The sequence below is a fragment of the Sinocyclocheilus rhinocerous genome, unplaced genomic scaffold (genome assembly GCF_001515625.1).
Source record: "Sinocyclocheilus rhinocerous isolate Xijiao unplaced genomic scaffold, SAMN03320098_v1.1 scaffold942, whole genome shotgun sequence".
NCBI classification, from domain to species: domain Eukaryota; kingdom Metazoa; phylum Chordata; class Actinopteri; order Cypriniformes; family Cyprinidae; genus Sinocyclocheilus; species Sinocyclocheilus rhinocerous.
In genome coordinates this window covers 502,060-511,951 of record NW_015627890.1, presented here as the reverse complement: position 1 = coordinate 511,951, position 9,892 = coordinate 502,060, and positions in this window count along the sequence as shown.

Sequence of the window (9,892 nt, the reverse complement as noted above, 5' to 3'; positions counted from 1 at the left end):
TATATATAGAGCACGTGACACACATATAATTATCTACAAAATAAAGTATAACTAAAAACTTTCCAGGAGGCTTCAGCAGTAACCGCAGGGAATTACTTTTTATTATTGTTCTTGAACCTCCAACATCTATCGAGCTTCACAGAGGACATGAGGAAACATTATTTATTCAAAATAAAAAACAATCAAACAGTGGAAACATAAGCTCATAATAAACACGGATTGCCTCTTCTCTACATGGCCCTCCACTGTAAAACACTTGAGGCGGCCTGAGTGAATAACACAAGGACAGAGAGGAATCACCAGAACCTCCCTGAGGCCCCGGGAAGCCCACTGCGCTTCACATCGGCATCAAGGTTAACGGCATCCCTGGATGAGTCCGGCAGGAGCAGGAAGAATAACCCTGTTACAGTAAAGCTGGAGACTGACCAGAAAGCAGAACACACACATACAGCAGAGCCTAGAGATTCACTGAAACACGAAAACCCTCCGGCTGTCAAAGAGCACAAAGACAAGGACAAGGGCTGAGTGGAGATTCATGCAGCAGCACAGCACGACTCCAATCCAATACAGAATGACAAAACTACATTCTCCTGAAGAATACACCAGCGGAGCCTCATTGTGCTAATGCTGGTGCTGTAGTGCTAGGGTGGGTGGTTACCAGGGCATGCCAGTGTGGTTGGGGATATGGGTGATCACTATGTTATTGCTGTGGGGTTGTGGGTGGTCACTTGGGTGTTGCTATGTGGTTTGGGTGATCACTAGGGTGTTGCTATGCAGTTTTGTTGGTCACTAGTGCATTGCTATGTGGTTGCTAGGGGTTGTGGGTGGTCCCTAGGGCATTGCTATGTGGTTACTAGGCATTGTGTGTGGTCACTAGGGTGTTGCTATGTGGCTGCTAGGAGTTGTGGGTGGTCACTAGGGCATTGCTATGTGGTTGCTAGGGGTTGTGGGTGGTCCCTAGGGCATTGCTATGTGGTTACTAGGCATTGTGTGTGGTCACAAGGGTGTTGCTATGTGTTTTGGGTGTTCACAAGGGTGTTGCTATGTAGTGTTGTTGGTCCCTAGGGTGTTGCTATGTGGTTTCTAGGGGTTGTGGGTGGTCACTAGGGCATTGCATTTTGGTTGCTAGGGGTTGTGGGTGGTCACTAGTGTGTTGTTATGTGGTTGCTAGGGTGTTCAGTGTGGTGTTTTCTTCCAGTCTTCCATGAAAGTAAAACATTCTCATCCAATAGAGGTGTGTTTTTTTGACAGGCAGCCCACTAGCTAAACTAGCATTGAAATTGTCTCCTCAAGGCTTCAAAATTCAAGAGCCCAAATAAAGTATTTTTGTCTGGGGAAGTCGAAAATGAGAAAGTCCTGCCTCATTTTCTCACCTTCCCACTTTAAAAGACATTTTTTTTGTTTTTGTTTAAAAAAACAGATGCCAGAAGCTTCTGGAGGTCAACATAAGAGAGTAGCAGGTGGCCTTGAGTCTCAAAAACCATAAATATATGCAGATGCAAAATGCATATAAGTGTGCATTCAATAAATTATTCATAACAATGAAAATTAACATCTTAAATACCCTGTGGGACGCAGACACATTACGGCACGTATGTGTGAAGGTTTCATTACTTCACATTTGGTCCCACATTTGGATTTCTAACACTGATTCATGTGCATCAAACTCTGGTACTAATTTCCAATACAGCCATGAATATACAGCCTCCAAATGAACATACAGTATCAAGTTATGAATCAAGTCTGTGGTTTTGAGATATTTAAAGATAAATTTCGTCAAGCAAATGACTTTTACTATTGCTGGTATTTTAGCTAAAACTAAATACAAACTTCAGCTACAGCAAGATCTCATGTTTCAGACATGCATAATTCCTCAAAATCATGTGTCTCGTTGAGGAGATTGTTGTGCTTTTCTAAGTGATCAAACTCAACATTTTCACCTGATTGACCACAAAACAGGTGAAACCAGTGTAAAAAACACACTTTGGACAACAAATGATAACAGTGACAAGCAATTCTTTGACAATAATGACAATAGAAATCTAGTAAGCTGCAGCACATGCACACTCCTGCACTGAAGAAAATGGGTGTAGAAATAACTTAAACTATTTTCATTAAGAAATTGCTAGTAAATTTCACAAATAATTAGAGAAACGGCAAGTAACACATGGAATTAAATGTAAAAATTTGAAGTAGAAAGACTGAAATATAGTATTTTCCTATCAAACATACTTGAATAATCTGTTTTATTTACATCTTTGCTTCAAATGACTATAATTATACATTACCTAATTTTGTTCATTAAATTTGTTCATTAGTATTGCATGCATCCTTCACTGAGAAATTAATACCAGTATGAACTGCAACAAGCTCAATGAAAAAAGTGAATTCAAGAGAAATTATTTAATTCAATCAAAGTTCCAGCTATTTTCAAAAATCACCCCTGAATTGCAAAAGTGAAAGATTTGTTTTGGCAGAATTTCGATACTGACCTGGTGTGAGTTTGCAATATAGTACTGTATATAAAGTGTTTGTGGAAACCTGTTTGAAAAAAGGATATTTTTGCAATTGCATTTGATGAAATGAGTGGTTAAAGAAACTATACATTTCACTTTCAAATTCAAATTTGCTTGCTGTGAGGATAAACAAAACAAAAACATATGGTGAATTATTGTCTGCCGAGAATTTGAAATTACAGGGATGTTTAGAAAACTCTTAAATAGATAAATTTCAATATTTCACCTGAGGTTTTTATCAACAAACAATTTTGAGATTGTCTTGAGTCGCCACTTGACGTGAAAATTATGGGTTCTGCAGCAAACCAAATTGAAGGCTCACTCACATTCTAGAATCTCTTTCTGCCTTTTATGAAAAATCTCTTTAAAGCATAAGGAAGAGTGTCTGTGCCCTCATGTTTAATTCACAGCAGGTGATGTTCTTCAGGAACGAATACACACCATCTGAGAGAAAGAAAGACAGCGAGAGATCAAAACATGGCTGGCGTCAGTCTAGCCTTCCTCTTACTCCTGCTGATACTTTTTAAAAGAACAAAGTTTGATTCAGCCGGCAGAAGAGACGACTTGCTGTAACAACACTCACTTTTAATTGTCAAGAAGAGTCATTCCCTCAACTTAACTGTCCCTGCAGTCTCTGTAGGAAACGTGCAGGACGTGTAAGCAGATGTGATCTGCATGCAACGCATTAATAAAGGACAAAATAAGCAGCAAACGGAGCAATCAGCAGCTCTCAGAATAACTGCTCTTCTTCTGTCTCTCTCCCTCTGAGGAATATCTGCTATTGTAGTTGCTCTCCTAAAACACCAGCCGTGATGCATTTCAGAAGAAGAGCCGTGGGGATCCTCAGTTCCAAAGCTTAAAGGGATAGTTCATCCGAATACAATCCTATCATCATGTACTCACATTTTTTTTTTCATTTACTCAAGTCACTCCAAATTTATGTGCTATTTATTTTATGTAGAACACAACAAATGCTTGGTAAAATAAATAAATAAATACAATTAAAATACATTAAAAATACATTAATTCAATACATACATACATAAAGAAAGATGAAATGAAAATAAATACACATGTACACATAAATTTAAATAAATAAAATAAATAAAATTAAAATACATTTAAATATTAATTAATTTAATACATACATAAATGCAGAAATTAAATTAAAATAAATACTTTAAACAAATAAATAAAATAAATACACATGCATACATAAATATATAAATTGTGTTGGTGAGCAAACACCTCTTAAATTTTCTTCAAAAAATTACAAACTATAGTTATTTTACTGGTATTACTTTGTATTAGGTGTGGAGTGAGGAAAATAATAATGAAGGCCTAAAAGTATATTATAGTCTACAATAATGTTAAAACACAAACTGACCAAAATTTAAGTCATGATGGCATGTATGAAGCAGCTTGGATTTCGGTAACATCAAATTTTATAATTCAGTGAATAATGATGACTCAAATTTCCATACACAAATCTATTGTACAACTTGGTGTTCTGGTCATTTTTAGAACATGACCTCCAGAAAATTTTCCCCCTTAAAATTTTTTCCAAATAAATGCGTACAGGCATACAATGAAAATTTAAGTGAAATATTTCTTCAGGTGATACTTTACTAACTGATCAGACTTTCACCTGCTAGACAATAAAACAGGTGGGAAGAAAATATATATCCAGAATATCAGAGAATCTTTTCACTTTGGCCAGGATTCAACTAATTATAAACTCCCTAGCAACCACTCAGAATACCTTAGCAACCATAGCTACACCCTGGCAACCACCCAGAATATTTCTTGAGAAACTCTTACTTTTATATGTATAATATGATGTCAAGCATTAAAAGTAACATTCCCTAAAAGCTCCACACAACTTGTCCTATTCCTCACAATTATAGTTCCTGTTCCTGATTTTTGTTCTACTCCTCCTTCAAATTAAAACTCATCTTGTGTAAAACTGCCATACGTGAGAGCCAGAATGGAAATGCATGCAAAACCACAGGGGAGTGAGAACATCCCTTACTTACCGCTCATCTAACACTGACAACATTCAATAAGCTCTAATAGTAACAAATGAACCACCTGCAACTCAGCAGACGCTCCAAACTTTCCAGCCATACAGTAATGATTCTGGCTCAGCTGAAGCCGTACTGAAACTCGGTTCGTTGTGGAGCGGCAGTAGCTTTATGAGGCCCGTAAGCTCCGGCGGACTGCAGCCTGCATACGGCTACAGTCTTTATGATGATTAATGATCCGCAGGGAAACTGAGGATCCAAAGCAGGCCGAAACCGAAGCCAAGCGCAGATACAGTAATCTGCACTCCATCTGATGCTGGTGAGAAACTCCAGAACATCTCAGTTAATGAGGGACTAATTAATGAGTTAATGAGTGATCATTAACGACTGAATTAAGCTGACCCTCCAAATGTTAATACATCTCCATCTGAATGGACGACGGCTGCTATGAGAAAAAAACAGGAGTAAATAATGTGGTGAATCTCACAAAAAAAAACAAAATAATTAAAAAAAGAAAATAAGAAATTATATTTTGCTTAATGGAAATTACACATATTTTGGAAACACCAATTTTTTTTTTTTTTTGCATTGAGATATCCTGTGTATTATATTATATATATATTACATAAATAAATAACATAAATTATACATATATATATATATGCTGTATATACATACAGATCCTATATATATATATATATATATATGATACATTATACAGTATAAAACGTATAATTTATATAATGTACATAAATAATAAAATAATACAATAAAAGAACTTATTTTTTTGTTTTAGTAATTTAGTCATTTTTACTATTTTTGAAACTACGTAAAAATGACAAAAGTGCATAAAAATTACTAAAACATTAAAAAAAATTCAAATAAAAGCTATTTTATTATTAAAAACAGTTTGTAAATAATACTAAAATAACACTGATTAGACTAGCAAAAGTTCAGTCATTTTTACTCAAAATTGAGTTGCAGTAGTAACTTATTTAAACAGGCTGAGATAATAATAATAATAATAATAATAATAAACTTTTTAAATTAACAATTTTGTTACTAACTGTATGCCAGTCATATCTAATGTTAGGAGGTCATGTGACAATGATAATACATATAATCGTAGTATAGTACTATTTGAAATGTTAACAACAGTAGGCACTATACAGTATATTCTTCCCAGTACTCAGTACATAGTAAACTAATATTCCGTTCCAAACAGCCTCAAATGACAGACTTGGAGTACACAAGTCATGCGGACCAGTTTTTTGGTGCTTCTGGGGTGTTTTGCTTCTTTTTGAACACTGAGAGGTATTCTTCAAAAATGTTTTTCACAGAAAACACATCAGCATATGCGTTTGAAATGACAAAATCTTAATTTCTCTATTCCTTTCCACACACACTTGTGTTCAGGCAACCCAGTTGTGTTCCTCTGCGGCCAGATTAAACCTTGTTGAAGCCTATATATTATGCTCTATTCATTCTTTTTTAGAAGCCTCGCACTTTTCTACTCAATTTTAAACGTTGTAAAATTTTAAACAAATTAAGCGCGGTCCACTGCTGCACACATGCCACAGTATCGATACAGGGCCAGCTGTATCGATACTCGTATCGTCAAATCTCTGTGACGATACATCGTCGTATCGATATTTTGAACACAGCACTAATAATCACACACACATTAAGAGAGAGACAGAGGCTGATCCTTTAATCCAGCGCTGTCAATATCATGTCATGCCGACTCCAAATGGACAACACTGCCTCAAACGGTGACTGTACGCCACAGATCACAGACCGCCCACCGTCCATTCACACAACAATCTCCAGCTCCCATCTGATTCATGCACGCATCTGCTTCTATCATCAGACAGGATCCCTCGCTGGTACTGAGCCACGAGCTGGAAACAGCTGAATAAACGGCTACGAAATCCATCGAGCGCAATCTGTTTGAGCGCACGAACACACACATAAACACACTCACACACGACGTAACAAACGTAATCAACACGGGTCATCTTCTGATGGAAATAAATCATCAGAGAACAATAGACATCACATACAGTATGTTTCTATAGCAATGAATTATGGGTGAGAGTTTCAGGGCTCATGATAAATATCACAGATGAAATAATGACCAATTAATACACTACTTTACATGGCAGTACCTAAAAGTGACTAACCAACCAAATAAATAAATACATCTTAATGTTTAACAAAAGAATCTTGCAAAATAATATCTAAACAAATTTCTGAACAACTATTTTTTACAAATTTTTAAACAAATATTCCCCTCAAGTAAACTGAATTAGTTTTTAATTTTATATTTTTAGTTTTCTTGTTCATTTTTATTTTAGATACTTTTTTTTCAGAATTTCGAGTTTATTTCTCACAATTCTGACTTTATTTCTAGCAGTTGAGTGTTTATATTTGGACTTTCCTTCTTAGAAATGTGAGTTTATATCTTGCAACTGCGAGTTAACATCTCACAATTCTTTCTACTCAGCATTTTCAGTTTGTATCAAGTTTAAATCGCACAATTCTGAATTTAGAGATAAAAAAGTCGCAATTTCATTTTCTATTCCATAAAAAAACTAAGAAATGACGAATTTGAAATTCTTAAAAATTTAACTAAAATAAAAACTGAAAATATAAAAATAAAAGCCCATACATACACTTTTTTTTTTACTGAAATAAATCTGAAATAAATATTACATGAAAAACTTAAACTGACTGAAAATTTTTAAAGTTGCCTTACTAACCAAAGTAAGCTTAAGTTTAAGCACTAAAATTACTAATTGGAAATAAAAAAAAAATTTACATCTTGCAATTCTGAATTTTTTCCCTCAAAATTTCAAGTTTATAACTTTTTTTTTCACCATGGAATAAAAATAAATAAATAAAATGGCAGTTGTGATTTTTCTTCCCACAATTCTGACTTTATTTCTAGCAATTGAGAATTTATATTTCACACAATTCAGTTTTATTCTTAGAAATGTGAGTTTATAACTCGCAATACTGACTTTTTTCTCAGAATTTCACGTTAATATCTCGCAATTCTGAGTTTACATCTCAAATTTGGACTTTTTTCTTGCAATTCAGAACTTTAAACTCAGAATTGCGAGAAAATAAGTCTAAATTATGAGTTGCAATTAGGGGTGTGCGATATATATCGTCTGCGATAATATCGTATCCTTAAGGTACCAGCACAATAACACACTCAGCAAAATATCGTCTAATTATCGTTATCGATAAAATCCCAGAAAATATCGAGATATAATTTTTTGTCAATATCACACACCCCTAGTTGCAATTACCTTTTTACATATCATATCTTTTATACACGTATCTTTGAAAGACCTGAAACTACTGACCTGACAAACTAACTAACTAATTCCGTTTTTATAAGCGCTGGTATCTAAAGTGCAAAATACATTGAGCGATCTCGTCTGACAGTAAGTGCACAACAACCACCAACTGCACACAAGCTTCATTTCTCAAATGAAAACAACTGCGATTTTGTAAAGGTTCATTTTAACTTCTTTTGACGGCTGAGAGCCAAACAGAAGATGAGCAAACTGATTCACACTTTTCACGTGTGTGTTTTCTTTGTCAGCGTCTCTCAGCTGTATTTCCTGCATGAGATCAGGACACAAGAGGCTGTGAATCCGGCAGCGGCGTTTATCCTTTCATTTGAAAGCATTGATCCTCTAATCTCTCTTCTCTCCGCCACCTGTTTTCATTCCTGACGGCTGCACAACCGCAGGACGCCCGAGTGACAGGCCTTTCATTACACTTCCAGTCTGAGCCACAAATTAAAGACTTCATTTTACCGCCCAACTTTACACACACAAGCACTCGGGAGATTCAGCATCAGTGCATTGCACTCTATACCTAAGCTGAACTTACAGTCAAATACTTTTAGAGCTTTCTGAAGCACTTTATCAGTTGGAAAGTCAAGGGGAACTTGGTCTTTAGGGGACAGAATCCTCCTGTATTCCTATACAATCCTCCTGTAATGGGCATTTGATGTTTTTTAACGCTTACAGTACACTTTCTACACTGACAGTCCTCTTGGGGTTACAGGAGTAAGTCACTAAAAAAAGACAAATCTGTCCTTGTTTAATCACACAACAATTTTTTAACACAACAAAAGCTGTCAAGCACCAAAAGGACAAAAAACACCATTAAAATGCATACAGTTTGTGCAACTCCTGTATCTTAAAACTATTGTTTATTTATTTATGTTAATTCAAATAAAGCTGAAAAAATAAATATAAATATAACATGAAAAACTTAAACTAAACAAAAACTGAAAAAATAAATACATTAAATTAAATAAGTTTAAGTTGAAAAGCTAACATTACTAACTGGAAATAAATAAAAATCTAAATTGAACTAAAGCTGAAACAAAAACTAAAATCAAATTAAACCTAAACTGTAATATATATATATATATATATATATATATATATATATACACACACACATAAACCAAACTAAAATGAAAAAATTTATAAAAACTAAAACTGAAATAAAAATAAATTAAACCAAAATAGCAATATATATAAAAAAGAATACAAATAACAAAAGAACATACATTTTAAAATGACTAAAATGAAAGAAAATATAAAAATAAAAGCCAATAAATTTTTTTGATAACTTAAATAAATCTGAAATAAAATAAATATAAATATTAGATCAAAATTTACCGAACTAAAACTAAAACTGAAATAAAGAATAAATGAAACCTAAACAGTAATATTAAAAAATAATAATAAAAATGACAAAAGAACATTACAAAATTACAACAACAAAAAAACTAAAACTAAACTGAAAATATAAAAATAAAAGCCAATTCAAATATAAATAAAAATTATTATAGTATAAATAATACTAAAACAACACAAATATCATTTGCAGATATTCAAACTTGACACAGCTATATGAATTAAGAAATCATATATTCAAAGTGCACAGGTCAAATGGACATCTAATTTATTGTGCTTTTATGCAGCTTGACATGATCACTTCAAGCTTTTATTGTATGGAAAAGAGCAGCATAAATATTCAGCAAATTATCTTTTGTTGTGTTCCACATACACATTGTTTGTAACAATATAAGGATGAGTAAATGATGACAGAATTGTCACTTTGGTTGAACTATCGATTTGCATGTCTTGCTTAAAGGCAAACACATGGATCAGCAATTCAAGATGATATAACAATAACAAAGAAGCTTAGTTTTACTGCAACATCATTTCACTTTTCTTCTAGCTTCTTTCTTTCTTCACCTTAAAGCATGATTGATCTGCGCTGTCAATACTGATGCTGTCCAGGCAAGGAAACCTC